Here is a 20657-nt window from a genome sequence, read left to right on the forward strand (position 1 = left end):
CAGAGTACATAAGTGTACCCTGCATTCACAAGACTCCAGACAAGTTTTGTTACACGCTTCAGACTGACAAATCAAGCTGAAGTGTATCCTTTGTGCCAAATCTCACAGAAATCCTGCACTGATTCCAGAGGCAAAAGTAGTAGCTTCATATTTATTAATTCATCTTCTGCTTTGAGTTTTTTTCTGACAAAATAACAGAAAGTCTTGTTCTTTCTGTAAGTTTCTATTTGCTTAAAACTTTTAATGGTGGCACTTGCGGCTGTGTTCTGCTCAGTCCTGAGAGTATGTGATACTACCAGGATCACCAGGAGATACTCCAGGCTCCAGCATGGCGTCACCAGCCCTGGGGGTGTTCAAGGAAAGGTTGGACGTGGTGCTTAGGGACATGGTTTAGTGGGTGACATTGGTAGTAAGGGGATGGTTGGACCAGATGATCTTGAAGGTCTTTTCCAACCTTAATGCATCGATGATTCTATGCTCCATCTTAAGTGGAGTTACGACTCAGATCAGATTTCTTGCTACTTATATAATACTTTCTATTTCTTAGTAAAAGCTGGTTCAGACACGATTAAATGTTATATTTTGTAAGACAGTCTTTTCAGAAAGCTGTGAAATAGAAAAACATATGCTGCTTCCCTTTCTTAAGTTTCCCTTAAATCATGATGCTAACAGAGGCTGATTTACCAGCATATATAACTTTTGATCTTGGAGAAAGGCACCTGTTTGACAGCTGTGAGGAATGAGGTCTTCTATTTACCAACACGAGAGCAGTGTAAATGCATGTCTTCCTCATCCTGTCGTACCCCTTATCTGGAAGGACCAATTTTAAAAATGAGTTGCAAGTCCAAAACATACGAGCATTTCAGTCCTTGTCTCACTGCTACAATTTTCCACAGCTTTGTAATGTCAATTGACCTGAAGTCAACAGCTACTGTGATACAGGTCACATCTGAATAGGTAGAAGCAGTAAGCACTGCTGGTTAGCTCAGGGATTTCCAGTGAGATGGAGAGTGGAGTGTGAGATAGATATGTGGAGTGTAAGGAGTTTTATCTTCTCTTACAGGTGGCTGCCTGATCCCTGGTCTGTGTTGAAAGCTTTTGTCCATCTCTTTGTGGAACAGCATTAGCTCTCTGGTGTCTTCCAAAGCGTAGATATCCTCACCAACACTTCAACAGTTTCAACAAGGTGTGCTGAGAACAAAGGCTTTTGCCTGAGTTTGCTTTCTAGAGGTAACTGATGGCCTGCGAAATGTAAGGCTCAGAGGTGTTTTGTTTTGTGATATAACCCAGCGTACTTCAAGGTTTCCAGTGGAGATAGGACTCAGTGAACAATCATCCTGTGAGCTCTCTTAGGTGTGGAAATGCACACTGAAGAACCTATGTCCTATGCTTTCTGTCAGCAGAGACAGGCCTGATATTCACATATTCTTCAGTAGGTCTTTTGTTGCGGTCAGGAGAAGATTTATGTATGCACAGTTAAGTAGTTACTGCAATATGAACTTTCTCTGGTGCTGCCAAGTCTGTATCTCTCTTATGAGCAAGTAGGAGACTTAATTTTCTGGGACTGTACTTGCCCATTTTATAAATACTACACTGACATGCACCAGAGAGCTATAAATCATAGCAATATTCTGTGGCTATTAGGAATTAAAATAGGAGAGAAACAGTATTTTTTTTCAAGCTTGTTCAGCAAAAGAGGAAATAGCAAAGCTTCACTTGAAGCATAATGCACCCAACTAATTCTGGCATGAGATGAGAATGTATAAGTGAAAATTAGCATAACCAAGAAAGCAATAATGACAGAAGCTGTTTATCAGGCAATAAGAGATGATATGTGTAGCATGAAGAGGGAGTGAATGCCCTGTTGGGGAAGGACATGTGGGGAGGGAGGCCAGTGACCCCTTAGTTCTTCATTTATTTCAGCAATTCAACTAACTGTAAAAGAGTTTTTTGTACTCTTAGGCTGGACCACTGCTTCCTAAGATATATTTTTCTTCCTGAGATCTACCTGTTTCTTACCTGCCCTTCCCGCTGGAGTTGGAAAATTATTTTAAATTATTTCTTGGCATAAAAACCAAAACCTGCTTAAGTTCCTTTTAATCTAGAATGCAATCAGTGTTGCATTTGCTGATCTCCATTTGAGTTATTCTTGCCCATGGGAAGAATATAGCTGGTACATTAATTGAGAGTTGAGTCAAGTGCAATGGTGACTAGACAGGAAATATTCTGTAAATCCTGAAAGGGGTGTTTACAGTGGAGATTATTGCATTTCTGGATTTCCCAGGCTATGTAGATTCTGGATAGATGACTGGAGAGCACAAGGAAAGAGAACAGCATTGCTGCTTTCAGTTTTCAAAGGCTCAGGGAAGGAGAGCAGCCTCAATTTTCCACCCTTAAATAAAACTGTCTGATTTAAACTGATTTTATTTTTTTTTAAGACTGTAGTTGGTGCGTCTCTCCATCCCCAAATGATTTTCTGCACAAAAGGAGGCCTACAGAACACACACTGGGCTCTGTGTCACAAATAGCTGGCAAAAACTTCACTCCAGCATACAATTCTCCAGGGCTCTGTAGGAATGTTGGCTGAGCCAGCCGGAATAATTATTAATGGTGCAGTAGAAGAAAACTGCCCAGTCATGTCACCAGAGACTGACATTCAATCCCTTGATCTCACCATAAGCATCCTGGTACTTTATCTGCAAGGCATCCCAAGTTCTTCCTCTCTCACGTGGAACTTTAGTTATTTGAGAACCTTTGCCCTGATGAGCAGACTTCCACATTAGGTTTTACTGCATATAAAAGAGCATTTCTAATATCCAATTAAACTAGAAAATCCATGTCTAACAGATTTAAGTATGATTCTCCATCTAGTCATTATCATTAATGAAGTCATAACTTCCTGAGTGGTTCTTGGGTGCCCTTAATTAGTGCCTCCGTTCCATATCCACCCCCTCGTTGTGGAAGTCAAGCTGTGGGTTTCTTCCTGGTTTTTGGATCCTGCATAAACCTCAGTATATACTAGCACCTTTTGTCCCAGAAGCAGTGTCGGCAACCCTCATACTCAGCTACCGGAGAAAGTGAAGAGCAGTGTTCTCCAAAGGTACGTGCTGCCTTTTGAGACGGCTGCCTTACAGCACTATGACTGAAGCAGCATGAAGTTTTTTCCCATGAGAACCAGGATCCTCCTGATTTCTCCCTCCTGTTCCTGTGGCACACACAGCATGGCTTTTTCCTGAGGCCAGGCAGGGTTTATTTCACTCAGTTGCCGATGTGAAACTGGCAGGGTAAAGCATGATGGACCTTGCTCCTTTGATTCATATGCCACTGCATTTTTTTAGTTAATTGCTTGATTTTCTCAGACAGATCCCATCTGGCCCTGATGTTTTGTCAGCCTTGTGACATTCTAAAAAAAAAATTATAACTATTTTTGGCACGATCTCAACTTCTGACAGCATCTCTGCTTTCTTCCCTAGAAAAATATATGGCTGTTCTTGGCATCTTTTCCACATTCCCCATTCCTTATAAACAGTGTGCAGAAAACTTGTTTTTATCAGTGTCTGCTTCTTCTGCCTTCTACCCTTCTGAAGAGCTGTGTCCTCAAACCTGTCATGTTCTCAGGCTATCTCAAATCCTTCGTTGGGGGAAGCATTTGTGCAGTGGTCAGTCTCTACTTGCTGCTTTGCTCATCAGCTTCCCATATACTTCTGATTTCTTTGTTTCTTGTTACAGGTTTTTGCTGACCTCAGGTAGCCTGCCCAGGCCTTTAATCCTAAATTGCCTTTTAGCACATGGAAGGGGAATACTTGTAGTGACAATCTTTGCAATAGCTACAGGTGCCATATAACATCACAACTGAAGCACGAGTCTTTAATCCTTCTAGGACAGATGGATCTTACTCTAAAAATCCTTAAAATCACATTCAAATGATCCAAGAGTAGAAAACCTACCTTTATTCAGGTAGGCAAAGAGAAGGTCATCAGAAGATTTGATTGCTTTATATGCATATTTAGGCAAAGAGTTGTGATCTGACTGCATGGAAGGCTTTTCGGTCTTGTTTACAAAGGCACGGCTAGATGGTTCCTGAACCTAGGGCTGGTTGAATTCTCTCATATTTACCACTGACCCTATATTAATGGAGAGCAAGATATCTCGCGAGTTGTCAGCTGTGTGCCTGAAAGAGAGAGGCAGCAAACAGACTTCAAAATCACAACCAATTCCGATTCTGCAGAAGTCTGTCACTACTGTCAGGGACCAAAGTGATCGGATACCTTCTGTCAGCCTAGCAATATGACAATACTCTAGGAGAGTTTCTAAAACTTCCCCAAAACTTTCCTACGTCAGTAGATTTGTTATCATTTGAAACTTGCTATATTTTCTGTAGGCACAAGCAAATACATCTGCCTGTATACTGTGAGAGTAATGGGGAAGAAACACCCCATAAAAACCCTAAGTATGCGATGATACCAAGGTGGGATCAACTGTAAGAACCGACAGTAGCAATAGGAGGAATACTGGGAGCCAGAGGGGAAATTGTGTGGGCAGGGTCTCTCCATATTCTCAAAATTTAGTCTCTTAGCAACTGCAGGCCCAATGGGTATGGTGCTGCTTGCTGGGTGCGTGCAGTCCCCTTCGTCAGATGAAGAAGAGCAGAAAAGATTTAGCCCAGAGGAGATGGGGGAGGAAGAGTCAGTAAGAACATGAACCATATCATACTTGGAGAGAAATGATAAAAGACGTTTTGCCTGATATACAGTCATCAATGAATAGGTTATTCTTCCAGAGGCAACGGGATGCTAGTGAGAAAAAAGTTATGCAGGGTTCCAGAAGGAAATGTGTGCAATCTTGGGAATAGTTTGTATCCTTTTCACTTTATGATCCCTACTGGGGCTCTCTACAAAGGTAGGTATTATTAACTATTAGTTGAACCAGGCAGCTCACCTGCTGTGTTTGTTGACTCACCCGTGCCTTGTCTGCAGGACAGTAGTGTTAGCCCTGAAACCTCCTCTTCACACTACCCTGTTGTTGCATCACAGCACAATTCCTACAAGAGCAGAGGCTGATGCTAAGCTTTGGTGTGTCAGCCATTCAGATGCCTCAGTTCCAAGTCTTTCTTTTGCATTGTAACCTCTTGATTCATTGGTTTCTGAGGGTTTCTCCCTCTGTATTTCCTGTGCCTGGTGAGTTTGGTCGTCAACAGCTATGATCTGTGTGTCGCACTGAGGTATGTGTTCCTGTGTGCTAACTACATGTGCTATAGCAGCGACCTTGGTGACACCAATGTGTATATTAGAACATTAGAACATAGACTGAATTGCATGTTAAGTCATTTCCCACATCATTGCTTTCTTAGAGGACTGAAATACGGCTTCATTTTGTTATCTAGCAGATAGGCTATGCTTTTCCTTCAGGCAAAACAGCCTCTTTGAGACTTAGGGATTTTATATATGATAAAAGGAGAGAAAAAAGGAGAAGGGAGGAAAGGAAGATGGGACATGAGTTAAAATGTTTTGCTTAAATTCATTCCTCCTACTAGAAAGAAACATCAGTGTATTCTTTTCTTTGGAACTGTGCCATTTGCTTCTTTGTACCTGGAGAGGCATTGTGCCTCTACAAAAGCCTTTACAAAACGTTACAGGTGGTGATGGTGTGAAAGCAGTGTAACTGCAGATTCTGAAGAGCCTCTTTTTCATAGCCACCAGGTTGATGCTGAATTAAAGAGCCTTCAGAATGGAAGTATTATTTCTTCCGTACTTTCATAACTTTCCTATTTCTCTAATGTCATAATAGCACATCATATTGTGTTTACGTGGCAAGGGTTTGGTAGCAGGGGAGCTGCAGGGGTGGCCTCTGTGAAAAGAGCCCAGAAGCTGCCCCATTTCAGATCTTGAAGTCAGATCTGTAGTTTTCAGACCGGCTGGTAAAGTTGGCCTCAGTTTCTCTGCAAACACAGGCCCTGAATTCTCTTCCAGATCTAATCCAGGTCTAGCTCTGACTGATTTTACATTTCTTATGCCACAAGTTTCCTAGTCAATATGTTGACATTTTCGTAGAACTGCAGGTCTATCAGCCTTCCGCTCCCCTTCCAACATATGACTGAAATAGATACTTTTCAGATGTTTGGTATTATAAGGAAAAATTCTTCACTGCTTGCAGGAAGGGTGACAGGAGATGATCTGGCAGACTGCATCCCATCTCTAATTTTTCTGAGGGGAGAGGTCTTCCACAGGTACTGTGTATCTGCAATTGTCATTGATTCTAGGTGTGACAGGATAAACTGAAATGTGAAGTGAGTTGATCACTATGGAGTACGGAAGCTCATGGTGACTTTTGGAGCATGACTGTCCCATAATGATCACCTTTTGAAATCACCAACTCTGTATTACAGCAGAGAATCTGACCCACAGGCTTACCCCCTTCCTGAGAAACCTGTTCTGTCTCACATCACCCAAGCAAGAGAAAAATCTACAAATAGTTCTGAGCTGACAGTTGTACCGGTGGTGCCAGAGACAGGACAGAATCCAGCTCATTCCTTCCTTCTTGCTGTTTCATTAGTAAAGATAAGATTTACAAATACACATAGAACAGATAAACTGAGGAAGAAAGCCTTTTATAAACTCAGATTTCTAATTTGCTATTTAAGGTATTTTCAGCAAACTCTGTTTCCAAAGACTACAAAGGAGATGCTGTCAAAACATCCCATGGTTATTGTATTGCTCTAGCAGTGCTGAGAAGGTAATGGCAGTGTTTTCTACAGCATTGTCGTGAGCAAAGAGGAGTTACAGCAACATAACCCTGCTGAGAGACTTAGTTGTTTTAGGAGAGTACAAAAACTGATGTGCAGCTGATATTAGTATCAAGATGGAAAATAACCTTGTATTTATATTCAGTTTGTATTCTATAATGTCCGGTACTGGAAACCACACTCAGTCAGAAATACCTACAGTGAAAAGAGGGTTCACCGTGAAGTACACAAAGATGGCCTTATTGCAGACTTCCATAAATTGACCCACTTCTGACTTTCAGCAGGGCTGCATCGCTTCTGGAGTTTTGGTTTTCACATTTGAATGCTCTGAAACAATTCAAGGCTTTTGCCCAGTGTTATGCTAAACTAAGTAAGAGATTGAATCAGAGCTCTGGATCATAACTATGCATGCCTAAAGGATAAATCCAAACATGAACTTTCTATGCAGGGACCATCTCGAGAACAGTTTATTCTAATATCACAAAGTCAACTTCACTATGTAACAGTTTAAGGGTACAGATGTATTTCTTCGCCACCAGAGCAAACACACTTTACCTTGACCATACATCCAACCCAGAAATGTCTCAGGAGACAACAGATCTCACATAGCACAAGTCAGGAATATGAGCAGCCCTTTGCACATTGGGCATTGTCTCCTTGTGTACATCAGTGCACAAGCTACACTGTTGTTTGAATAGTCCTGAGTGTTATTTGCTGCTGTAGTCTTACTATTCTCCAAAAGGAGATTTTTAAAGTTTTGCCTTTTCTAAATGACCAACACAAGCATTTACATTTCATCCTCTTTAAAATTCAGCAACAACACGTGACCCTTTAAAGTACAGATACTGCAGCAGTGTTTAACCTAAATGGCATTTCTAAGCAAACACCCACAGAGTTATTAGGCATTTGCTCAACACAGTACATCCATTTTACATTAGAAGGATGAAGCTGAGACCCATCTGCTTTTTAAATATTATTTGGCTCAGTCCCCCAAACCAATAATAATAATAGTGTTTTGTGATTCTCTGCTAGGAGATTTTTACAATATTTTTTTTTTCTTTATCTCTCTAGCAGTACCTGGCATGGCCCAAAGCTGTTTGTCATACAACTGCCTCACTAGGAGACTGGTTTTTCAGAAGTTCTCTAAAGTAAGTTAGTAGTAGTGTAGAAAATAATATGTTGGTTTCTACAGTATCCGTGTGCCTCCCTAATGAAAGGGAAGCTCTGCTCAAAATTTCCCGTGGGTAGATGGGGGAAATGATGTAGCTTTCTGTGGGGAAACCTTACATACAAGCCAAATTTGAAAAATGGTCATTTTTTAAAGCAGAGAACTTGAACAGCTTCAAGACAAACAGATTTGCGACATTGTCATGATATCTGACATTGTTTTGAAAGTATGTGTGACAAAGTCAATTTTTAACAATAAAAGCAGAGAACTCTATTGAGTAATACTGAGGCTAGAGGAGTATGTATATTTAGGTGAAAAGAATAGAGCTGAGTTCAAGTAATTTACTGTCCCCCTCTTTGTTAATGAAAATCAGATTTCTGCACCACAAGGCAGTATATTTTACTTGTAAAATGAAATGCTGTTGCCTTTGAAGCTAATGATGATTTTGCTTTGACTGTGGTAAAGAGAGTGTTTCAGCTATATTCTTTATGAGAGCACTGTGACAGGTGTGCAACAGCTTTTCAGAAGCAAAAGAAAGGTGTTAGAACAAAATAATGTATTGTTCTCTAATTTATTTACAGCATAAGTGAACCTTCAACACTAATTCAAATTCAGCCAATAAGCCAACATAGGAAGAATCAGCCCACATTACTGAAATGTGTCAAAGCTGTAAAACATCAAAAATGAGACACCTTAATTGCAACCAGTCCTACCTAAAGCATCCATATCCACAACCAGATACATATTAGAATTTATTCTTCAAAGCAGGTATTCTCTGAGCAACCCCAACATACTGCTGCAACAATTTATTCAGAGCTCCAGTGTGGATTTCTCAGCCAGTTGATTTAAGGCCAAGGCAGCTATTAAATCATTACTGGAAAAAAAAAATGTGATTCATGGTACACTTTTGTCTGAAAGGACAAAGAATTTGGTACTTTAGATGGAGCTAAGCTAAGATTTTGACAATCACCATCGTAATTTCCAAATCCAACTTCCTTTCCTCCATGTCCTCACAGTAAGCCTAACACATTTGTTGACACTCAATCACCAGTGTGGGGTCAGTGATTCACACACTAGCAGCCTTTGTGTTCGCTTATAAATGTGTTTGTACTTAATTATTTCTAACAATGTTGTTCCAGCTGTGTACGAACTTAATGAACACCAAGATGGGAGGGAGAGTGTGAAGTGTAATTCCTTAAGGTAGACAATGGGCTTTTAACTGTGTATTGTTGTGTGTTTAAAAAAAAACATAGTGCTTTCAATTAGGTAATTTTAGTCTTTTCTGGACTTGAGTAGTTGTTCTTGTCAGGTACCTGACAAGGTATTAGTTATTTTCTTTCAAATAAATAACAAGGATGTAATTTTTGACACCTTGGTCAAAAAAAGTAGCTTTAAAATCCATAGAACTTTTTCAAAAGACACCATAGAGGTTAAAACTACCAATCTCCAACAGGCAGATTTTGATTATACAGAATTATTCTTGCAAAAGAGTTCAATAGATTGTATGCTAAGGGTTTCAGCAGTCAGAGACCAGAAGAAATCAACCTTTATTTCCTTACTAATGACAACAAAACCCTGTTGACATCAATGAGTAGGCCAAGTTCATCACTGATGATCCACACTATCGGGTCTTTGTCCTCCGTCACATTATTTCTCTGCTTGGCATGCTCCTTGAGACAACTTATTCTTTTTTGTCCTTTCAAATCATTATTCCCCTTTCATACTGCTCTGAGGTTAATGTAACAAATACTGCCGTTTGGGTGCCATAAGGCTTTTCACTCAATGATTAAAATGTACTCTTGGAATATTAATTAAATCTGAAAGCACCCAGTTGAAGTCAGTAAGTAGCACATAGAGATCAATTTCTCTCTGGACATCTCTTTAATTGAGTTTAGCATTACTCCATAATGCTTCAGGATAGAGGGTAAAGAAATGGTGAGCTTACTTGAAGCTATGTGGGAATTAACTTGCCAATATCCCATTTATTAAAGGAAAACAAGTTTTGATGGTTTAGAATGCATCCAGTGGGGCTATTTCCATATCTGGTATTGTATATAATTGCAACAGTAAACACCATGTCTGTGGTTTGATACGCTCATGGAGAACTCAGAGAAAGACAAGCTGTGCTCCCAACTAGCCTGTATAACCCAAAGAAAACAGCAGCTCTAGGCTGTTCTCCAGCTTCTTCACAGAGGTTGGCAGAAATTGTTCTTACCTTCCTCGGGGTTTTATTCTGAAGAGTAAAAGAAAAATAGAAAACTTAGAAGCAATTAGCCAATCCAGGAGCTGTTAAATAACATGTTTCTGAGTATGTTGCTTTTAACTAGTATTGTTTTCATTGGAAAACAGATGTAGGTATCAGGCATGTTAAGAATTGGTACAATGGAAATTGAATTGACATTTTTGTCAGCAATAAATTAAAATGTTCTGCTTTTTGCAACTGCCAGTTTGTCATACTTTACACAGGAACATCAGAAGGGCCATACTTGCTCAGAGTAAAGGTCCATCTGGCTCAACATCCTGTCCCTGGGCAGTGGCCAAGAAAGGATGTCTGGGGTGAGTATAAGAACAAGGAAAATCAATAGCAATTCTTCCTCAGAATACATCCCCAGCCTTCAGTTGCCAGTGACTGGGCAACTTCTAGTCTTACTGTCTTGGTGCATTTTCTAAGACTAAGAGAGTCTGATTTGACATTCTAGGGGAAGAAAAGGGTATCGGGCTTTGTAGATCCTGTGACATCTGTTAGTGATGCCCCTAGAGTTCTCAAACAAGAGAAGATGTTTGGGTACCCTGGCTAGCCTGTTTAACTCAAGGACAGCAGCAGTTCTTGGCTGTTCTCCATCTTGTCACTTTCCACTGTTTACAAGCATCTTTCTGTTCAAATACTGGATACACTACCAGTTTTCTCAACATCTTCTCTCACCAGCCACTGGCTCTCCTTTGTTTCTTGTTCTCTCACCAGGCACAACTGAACCACTTCTCCTTTGCTGCACACACCTCCAGGCTGACTGTAATGAGTGAGGAGGGAGGATAAGGCCAGCCACCCCACAGTATTTCTAGCAAGAATGGGAGCAGGTCCTGCAGGAGCCTGTGCACCGGCTTACTGATCTCCCCAAGACTGGAAGACTGGAGCTGCTCGTGAAATTAGTCCAGGTGAGTGTATCTGCATTTCATGGGTAGATCTCCCAGCACAGAGTTTTCCTGTGAAGTTCTTGACTGCATAAGGACTGTGCAGAAGGTCAAGCCAGCTTGATACAGCTCACTACAGGAATGATCCAGAAATATTACAGATGATCAAAACCTTGTAGTGCAGGTGAGAAAAGCAAACACCCCATCAAACATGAAGTAGCTTATCTGGGAGTCATATCGTATCATGTGTTTTAAAATTAACAGCCATTTTATTGTTTCCATGGAAACACTGAGGCAACTTAACAGTTTGCTGTGCAGTTGACAGACTGGTAAAACTCTGAAGTTGGACCTTTAAACAAACCAAAGCTTCCGGGTGCAATATTGTGTAACTTTTTAATGTGAAATTGAAAAGTTGGTACACCTTACAGGTGGAGCAAAGAGGTATGTAGCTATAGTGGGAGAATGCATCCAGAAGAAACATTCTCAGCTGTTGTGTTAATAGGCCATTAGTATGGGCTTAATTTATTACAGAGCTTTTCTTGTTAGTGCCTTGCTGTGGGTATAATTAAAGGGATGTAATACGTATATCAGTAGAGACCCTACAATGATTTGCTATGTGGTTCGTGTTTGATCCAAATTACTGCCATGCTCTTCATTGTGTCGGCAGAATACAGGCTTGTAGGTGGTTTAAAAATAAGGTTGCTGCTGTAAGGAGGGACTTATGGATATAAGCATACAAAAGCGATGTATGGTCAGTACCTATCTTACTTTCTCCACACAGGTGACTGTGCACATGTGAGTACACCCATGATGGATATGAATGCCATGGATAAGAACTGGACGGAGATTCTCCAGCCTTTTTACATCAGTTACTGAACAGATGGTGAGCTACCACTGTTGTTATTTCATATTCCGGCCTCATGGCGTAGAGTTGTGAGCTAGCAATTTCTTTTTGCCAGCTTGGGACCAACAGATCTTGAAAAGTCACAACATTACTATTATTCTATTAATCCCTAGAGACCCACAAAGACGGGGGCTACTTGGACTAAGTACCTACACAGGATAGAGGCTAGTATGAATCCTAGTCCCTAGTAGTTTAAATAAACATGGATCTAATTTTGGCATTGGCCTGTGAGCTATGTATGAAAGATCCTGAATTCCTTTGTGCTGGTCCCAACATACCTTTTTGCTGAAAGGGACATTGTTTGTGTATGATCAGGTGGGTGATCCGTGCTCCCAGCTTCTTCTGGCAGTAACTGTTTATCACACACTCCAAATTCCTGCAGTGACCTGCTAAAAGTGATTTACCTGTACTCGTTTTATGTTTTGCAGGAATAGAGTATACGTGTGTATGTAGGTGATCAGTATGTTTGTTGGGGGGCAATAGAGACATCTGGTTCAGGCATGATCACTTTTAAAGCCACTTTAGTGTGATATCGAGAATCCAGCTGATGATACCGATCATGTCAGGTGAGTACCAAAGGCATAAAAAATCTTGCTGAAGTCAAAGCTGATCTGAGAACTTAAAACCACAAGCATTGTTTCTGCTAGACAGCATGATGACAGAAGCTGCAATAAACCATTCTTATATAATGAAGCAATTTATGTTTTCCTAGTCTCGCAAGTTTTTGAAAACACAGCTTTCTCAGGCTTTCCACTGATAACACTTTGAGGCTTTTTCAGGGAAAGTATGATAAATAAGCAGTCACTATTGCAAGCATGTATTTTATCACCGTTTTTTACTCCTATCCCTGATAGTCATCCCCCCCTAGAAAGAGAACTAAGTAATGAAATTTGCAGTTTTTTCAGCCCATTTTTTTTTTAATCCTAATCATCCTGAAATATATTAAAAAACTGCAGTAGCAGACTCCTCAGACAAAACTGTGCCACATGTATTAATTAAAAATAAATTATAAATGGCTCTGTACAGGAAAAAATGTGGTTCTTCCCATCAAAGCGTTGAATGAACTAAGGAGAATGTCTCCTATGGCTTGTAGAGACACTTGAGAAGGCTACAATTTTTCTTGCTAAAGAAACAACAAGTAATACTTGTGGACGAATTATGCTTTGCTCTTTGCAAAACAAGAACAGAACTAGAACTCTTTAAGCTAGTAATGTGGAAAAATAAAAATGATCCCCCAACCTGTATCCCAGGTACATAGGGCTGTTTCGTAGAGGGGTTTGAGATCCAGAAATGAAATTGCACATCTTGAAATTTGGCATCCCAAGCCCTGCTCTGTGATAACAGCAGAGGACCCAAGGACTCTGAATGGTTGCGTTCACGCTGAGACTTCAATGCCAGGAAATGCCAGGAGTACACACAGAGAGTGATCAAGCATTGCCTGCATTAGCACCCATCTAAGTGTGCAAATGAGTATTTCTGAAATCACCTGATCTTAATGTACTCATAGGGAAGAGAGAATGCTCAGAGCATTATGTGAGCAGTATTCAGCTGTGGCCAAAATTGAAAATCCTTTGTGCCCAAATTCACAGGTATGTCGAACACCTGCGGCTCCCCTCTACATTCTCTAGAAACTGCAGGAGTCCCCTGGATGGTCTCTTAATGGCAATTATTCACAAGTGTGCAGGAGAAATAAAACCTGTAGCAGTCTATTGTTGCTCCAGGCCAGTGAAAGTACAAAAACAGTGAATCATGAGAAAGATGCAGACCTACTGGAGTAAGTCCAGAGGAGGGCCACAAAGATCATCAGAGGGCTGGAGCACCTCTCCTGAGGAAACAGTCTGAGACTGTCTTCTCAGACAGACTGAGGGTTTTTCAGTCTAGAGAAGAGAAGGCCTTCCAGTACTTAAAGGGGGCCTACAGGAAAGCTGGGGAGGGACTCTGTGTCAGGGGGTGTAGCAATATATGACAATAGGTAATGGTTTTAAACTAGAAGAAGGTAGAATTAGATTAAACACTAGGAATAAATTCTTTACTATGAGGGAGTAAAACAGGTTGCCCAGCAAAGCTGTGGATGTCCCAACCCTGGAAGAGCTCAAAGCCAAGTTAGATGGGGCTTTGTGATCTAGTAGGAGGTGTCCCTGCTCACGGCAACAGGGTTGGAACTGGATGATCTTTAAGGTCCCTTCCAACTCAAACCATTCTATGATTCTACGTATAGAATCACAGTAGTTCTGTGGCTTCCCTAAGCATGCTTCCCGAAGCATAGCTCTGGTATTTATCTGAGAAATGAAATTTAGTTAACCAAGCTGGCAGAGATCCCATCTTTGCAGAAGAGGAGGAACAGAATTTGACCAGCTCAGCTTTGGGATCTGGTTCACAGTGGCAACAGGTGAGTGGCAGAGCAGGGCTGGGAAGGGGATGGAGCAGGTCCAGCTCTGAGCTGCAGGCAGTTGTGAGATAACACAGCTGGGACCTGAAATCATAGTACAAGTCCCCTTTAGACTTCTTTTGGGAATTTATTTTGCGTTTAGACTTTTTGACTGGAGAAATAAATTGATTTAAAAAGGTTCCATTTGACTTGAATTTACAAGCACTTTGCTGTAGCAGAAGCAGTTGTCCAGTCCTGTGAATAACTGCTGTCTTACCTGCAAAGGTCTTTTACTTCCCCTACCAACTCTCTGATTACAGACAGCTCTACTGGATATATGCTGTGGAAATTCATTTTCAGGAGATGAAAATCTGCCATGGTATTAATAGGGTAGGAAGAACTTATTATTGTAATAATAACAAGATGGTTCTCAAAGAATAAATCATCTCTGCAGCAAACTATGCCTTAAATGCAGATCACTGTTGCAGTGACATATCCAAACAATTATTTATAACAGGAGTAGTCAGTCAGCATAAGCTATGGAGCTCAGTGACCCAGCAGCTGGAACACGCTGGGAATAGTTCATAGAATCATAGAGTATCCTGAGTTGGAAGGGATCCACAAGGATCATCGAGCCCAGCTCCTGCCTCCACACAGGTCTACCCAAAAATTCAGACCGTATGACTGAGAGCACGGTCCAAATGCTTCTTAAACTCTGACAGGCTTGGTGCTGTGCCCTGGAATGGGACTTGAGTTATTCTAATGATAGATTGTGTGCTTGAATCAGCAGTTGCTGTAGCTCTTTTCTTTTGAGACATGTAGGGTGGCTTTGGCAAAATAGTTCTGAGCCTCTTGGATCAGTACACTGACAAGTTGGGAAAAGGAAAATGAGACCTTGCAGCATATATGTATGGCAATGTTTGCCCAATCTCACAGGTGCTCTATGGGACAGTGAAATCACAGAATCAAGAAAATGAGGGTGCACTTGATCCCCTCGTCCAGATCATTGATGAAGATGTTAAAGAGGACTGGCTCCAGTACTGAGCCCTGGGGGATGCCACCAGTGACTGGCCTCCAACTGGATTTGATTCCATTCACCACAACTCTTTGGGCCTGGCCATCCAGCCAGTTTTTAACCCAATGAAGCATACACCAGTCCAAGCCATGAGCAGCCAGGGCAATGAGGCATTCAGTTGCTTTCTTATCCTAACTGGATGTGTAACTAAAATACAAAATGCACTTGAATATAATTATAACTTAAACATTTTTCAAGAGAGTTATTCACCTCTGGAAAGTACAAGTGAAAGCTGTACAAGTCAAGAAAAATTGCAGTATGTAGTTTGGTGTAGTTCTATCATTGGTCTCTGTTTTAGGCATCTCTTGCCTTCTACATAAGCCTACCAATTTCTTTGTCTACTGTGGAAAATGCTTCATATCAGAGCTATGTCATTAATAAGCTGAGTGTTCAGTTTTAAATGGTTAGTTTATCTGGCAATTCTTGCTCTCTTTTCCACAAATTGAACAAGTAGTCCTCTTGAGAAAAATCACAGAGGGAGGAAATATTTTTTTATGACTCCCTCTAGTATGATTTTTTTTTGTCTCCCAGGTGTTTTTTTAGCTTTCTCTTTGAACTTTGGAGGGAGGTTGATGGGACGTGGTGATCCAGAGGTACTTCTGTTTTGTTTGATCACAGAATTTAGGTATTTATCCTGCATCTGGATTTGTTTGGATGAATTAATTTAAAAGTTGTGCCAATGCAATCACATAATAGGATTTTTTATTTATTATTTTTTAGAACTCTGGTAAGTGAGTAGAAATGTATAAAGCTAAAATAATTCACATCTTCACTCAGGCAAATACCCAGCTAATATATTTGAGTAAATGCCTTAACACTGAATTAAGTATATACCTAGGGACTAATGTTCATAGGTTCTCCTTACAGTCTGCAAAGTGCATGGAGCACTATATATACTCCGAAGAACCAACAGGGACGTGTATTAAGTGTATTGTATTGAAAGAAAATAGTTGCAGTTATGCTGCTTCAAACAGCTGCTGTAGGAAAAAATTATTTACATAAAGGAGGGAAACATTTGTAAGCTATTTCCTTTCTTACTAGCACTGAGAGGACTTAATTTCTAACTTACTTTCTTCCTTCTTAAACATAATTTGGTTTTCCTCACTTCCACCAGTAAAACATGTATCTCATTTCCCATTACCACAGTCCTTTTCCAGGCTCCTCTGCTCTACTTGACATCCACATTTCTGTCCCTTTTTAATTGCAGTCTTAGTACTTGACAATGATTGTCCAGTAGGGTGAAATGAGACAGAGGTGGCAGCTGTGATCTCGTCCCTGTTGTCTGCAATGCACATACTGTCACATATGTGTTACTCCTTTGCAGGTTACACCATCTCTAATTGCTCTGCATCTATTTTTCCTTAAGCAGTGTTTCCACCATGACTCTATGGGCGTAAGGAACAGATTAAAATGTACCAAACTATATCATCTTCAGTGCTCAGAAAAATCCCTGCAGTTGGTGGGTGGCTATGGGGGAGGGAGTGATTGATGCAAAATGTCCCCTCTACTGAGGCGATCTTTCTCCCCCACACCCATAATGTAGCAACATAAGTACTTTGTACTTATATAACATTGCCATCTTATGTAGCACGTATGCAATTGATCTGTCACCAGAAGGAAGCTCAGTCAGAACTTGGAGCAAGAGACTCAGTGTCAGAGTGTCCTGGCCTCTGCTACTGATGAACAGTAGGCATTTGGCTTCAATTTTCCTCTTTGCAAAAAGAGATCCTACTGATTTTTGCCTTGCCCACTGAGCAGACGTGAAGTTGATGTTGACAGAAACACGCTTGGAGATCCCTTGATAGAACATATTAATTTATTAATGGAATCTTATCAAATCAACAGATTTATTTCAAAGAATTAATGAAAATCCCTTGTAAGGGTGCAGTATGCTGTTCTGCAAGCAAAATAAAAACCCTGACCCTCAGACAGCTCCTCTAGGTGCATGGAGAGAGGTAGCGCTGGAGTCTCAAAGGGGGGCAATGCCAGAGCTCTTTGGCTGCTGCACATTGCCAGATTGCACTGGGGCCTGGTAGCCTGCAAATCTCCAACAACTGTCCTGTTCTTTAAGATATGCATGTTAATCAGTTCACATTCCTGCATGTTAATTAAATCACATTCCGTCAGCAATCCTCTGCTGATTTACAGTTACTCGGTATTTCAACACCAAGAAGCCTGGCAATATTCTATACCACATTGTTCCTACGAGCCACTGAGTTATATTAGTCTGTCAAGTTTTTGCATTTTTTCCACATATCCTTGGGAACCAGCAAAGCACAAGCTGAAGGAAACAATTTCTAGCCTTTGCTTCACAGGGAGAATCCAGAGTTGGTTGTGTCTCACTGCCTTAACTGGCCGCTATCCTGCACTTCTGAAAGGCGGCAAGGCAAAGTTAGATCAAATGAAGCAGGTCAGAGTATAGCCTTTGGGTCTGGTACATTCTGGTTAGGGTGATCTCTTTGGCTGGCAAATCTGAGCAGCCAAGGTTAAGAGGTGCGTTTCCACTCGCAGCTCCTCAGGTCAGGTTCCCAGTGCCTGCAAGTAGGACCTGATCTTCAGGGATAACACTGGCACCTGATTTGCCAGTGGTGTTGGGCACAGTTTGTTGCTCCTTTAAGCACAACAAAAGCTTGTTTTTCCATCCCAGTGTTTGTTGATGGAAAGAGAAATCCAAAAATACAGAGATGTAATTGTAAGTTAGCAAAAGGCTATTTGGTTATCACAAGAAATGATTGTAATACTGTTTTTTTAGGGCTATCAATGTGTCTACACTCTCAGACAGTCAATATCTTGTGTGGACACATTCACACCTCTTCCATCCCCAGTCCTGTTCCAGCTCTACTGTCCTAAATATTCTCTGAGCTATGCGTGCTTTCCAGATACATAAATTCAAAGTACATCTGAGCTAACGTGATATTTAAGAGTAACTTCAGAAGCAGGATTCAGCACTGAAACACAGTTACATTATAGGTTTGGATTTTAAAGCACAGCACTCGGACATTTTGCCTGAGCTCCTCTATCCTGAGTAGCAGAAGCCAGCTGCTCTCAGAAACTTCCTGCTAATGCTGGGTGAAAATCATGTCACAGAATCACAGAATCTCCTGAATTGGAAGGGACCCACAAGGACCGTCAAGTCCAGCTCCTGGGTCCACACAGGACAACCCCCAAAGCAAACCACATCTCTGAAAGTATTGTCCAAATGCTTTTTGAGCTCTATCAGGTTTGGTGCCATGACCACTTCCCTGGGGAGCCCGCTGGAGTGCCTGACCACCCTCTGGGTGCAGAACCTTTCCCTAACCCCCAGCCTGACCCTCCCCTGTCCCAGCTCCATGCCGTGCCCTCGGGTCCTGTCGCTGTCCCCAGAGAGCAGAGCTCAGCGCCTGCCCCTCCGCTCCCCTCGTGAGGGAGCTGCAGGCCGCCATGAGGCCTCCCCTCAGCCTGCTCTGCTCTGGGCTGAATGAACCAAGGGACCTCAGCCACTCCTCATACATCTTCTCCTCTAGACTCTTCACCATCTTTGTTGCCCTCCTTCAGGCACTCTCTAATAGTTTTATGCCTTATATTGTGGCACCCAGAACTGCACACTGGTATGTAGCAGCTGGTATTATATAGCAGGGTCAGTGGTAGCTAATTTTCCACCCACACAACCTGCTGCACCCGTCACCTCTGAAAGGATCCACCCAGCTACACAGACGGGTGGCACTTCTTCTCTCCACACCTGGACCCCATCACACATGAGACCCAGATGTGCATCCTTTCTCCATCTCTGCTGTATGCCCTGCTTGCCAGTGGGAAAATGGGAGACCAGTTAGTACTGGGCATGCTTTAAAACACATTTACTCTTCAGGTTAGCCATTGTGTCTACTTTGTATTGCACACATTGCTGAACTCATGCAAGTCACATTTTCAGAGCTCGTGTCTTCCCTGCTTCTGAGTCGTGGGACCCAGAACTCATATCACATGTTGGAGGAAATCCCATCCAGGGACAAGGCAGTCCCACTCCAGTCTCTCAGCATGCACAGGTGGCAGCTCTCACTGAAGCCATACTAAAACAGTATTTTTAACATGACTTGGAAGAACTGCCAGCTTTTCTACTGCTGAAAACTAGGCTATTTTTAGCAATTAGCCATGTTCAAATGTTCCTTGCATGATTTGCACAGACAGCAAATGGCTTAGCAGATTATCAGAAAGGATCAGATATTCTTCTGGATAAAAGCAGTGTTCACTATTTTCAACACAGATGGAAATCTGCACACTTCACAGTACAAACTGACTCCTTGGTGGTTTCAAGAAGTGATCTAACCTTGGGGCATACTGTTAATATTTATTTGCCCCCATCCTGAGAAGAGCTTGGCTATTATCTCTTGCCTAGTTCATGATAACACTTTGCATAGCACTCCTTTCAGCTCACAGTCTCAGACCTTCCCGTGAACCATAACTGAGATGGATAACATAGTAGATGGGTGGGATCTGTTTCCATCTGGGAAACCCTTTCTGTTGAACGTAGCCCTTCATAAAATCTGAGCTTCCTGGCCTGTTGTGGTTTGTGCCTCCCCATAAACCATACAGTGTTGTAAATAGCAATTAATATTCCCAGGAAGCATAAAGATACACTTGACAGGAGCTCCCAGAGAGGCACGGGGCTTTGGTACAGGCTCTAGGCTCAGATCAGCACAGCCAACTTTGGCATAAGGTGTGGCGCTGAAGCATGAGGATTGCAGTAGCAGCCAGAGACAGTTCTTCACTTGCAGTAGTCCATGCTCTAGAATTAGAATGGCTTAGCTGGAAGGGACCTACAAAGATGATCAAGTCCAACTGCCTGACCACTTCAGGGCTAAACAAAGTGAAAATGTATTAATGAGGACATTATCCAAATGCTTCTCGATCACTGACAGGAATGTGGCATCAAGCACCTTGCTAGGAAGCCTGTTCTAGTGTTTGACCACCCTCACAGTAAAAAAGTGTTTCCTAAAGTCCAGTCTGAACCTCCCTTGGTCTGGTTTTTGCTGCTCCCATGTGTTCCGTGTGTCCCAGGGAGAAGAGACTCGCAGCTCCCTCTCCACATCTCCTCTTCAGGAACGTGTAGAGAGCAATGAGGTCTCCTCTTAGCCTTCTTTTCTTCAGACTGGACAATCCAAGTGTCCTCAGCCAATCCTCGTGGGACATGCCTTCCAGCTCTGTTACAAGCTCTGTTGCCCTCCTCTGGGCACTTTCAAGGACCTTAACGTTCTTTTTATATTGTGGAGCTCAGAACTGCACACAATATTCGAG

At 41.7% G+C, this 20657-nt stretch overlaps 1 long non-coding RNA gene across 1 annotated transcript; it reads left to right on the top strand.

Annotated features, from left to right (window-relative positions):
* Positions 1 to 10384: 10384 nt before the first annotated feature.
* LOC118163518 lies at positions 10385 to 11922 on the top strand. The gene is made up of 3 exons (XR_004749090.1): positions 10385 to 10466; positions 10873 to 11063; positions 11821 to 11922. It is a non-coding gene; the product is annotated as an uncharacterized LOC118163518 (long non-coding RNA).
* The last annotated feature ends 8735 nt before the right edge of the window (positions 11923 to 20657 follow it).

The sequence above is a fragment of the Oxyura jamaicensis genome, chromosome 3 (genome assembly GCF_011077185.1).
Source record: "Oxyura jamaicensis isolate SHBP4307 breed ruddy duck chromosome 3, BPBGC_Ojam_1.0, whole genome shotgun sequence".
In the NCBI taxonomy this organism is placed as follows: Eukaryota; Metazoa; Chordata; class Aves; order Anseriformes; family Anatidae; genus Oxyura; species Oxyura jamaicensis.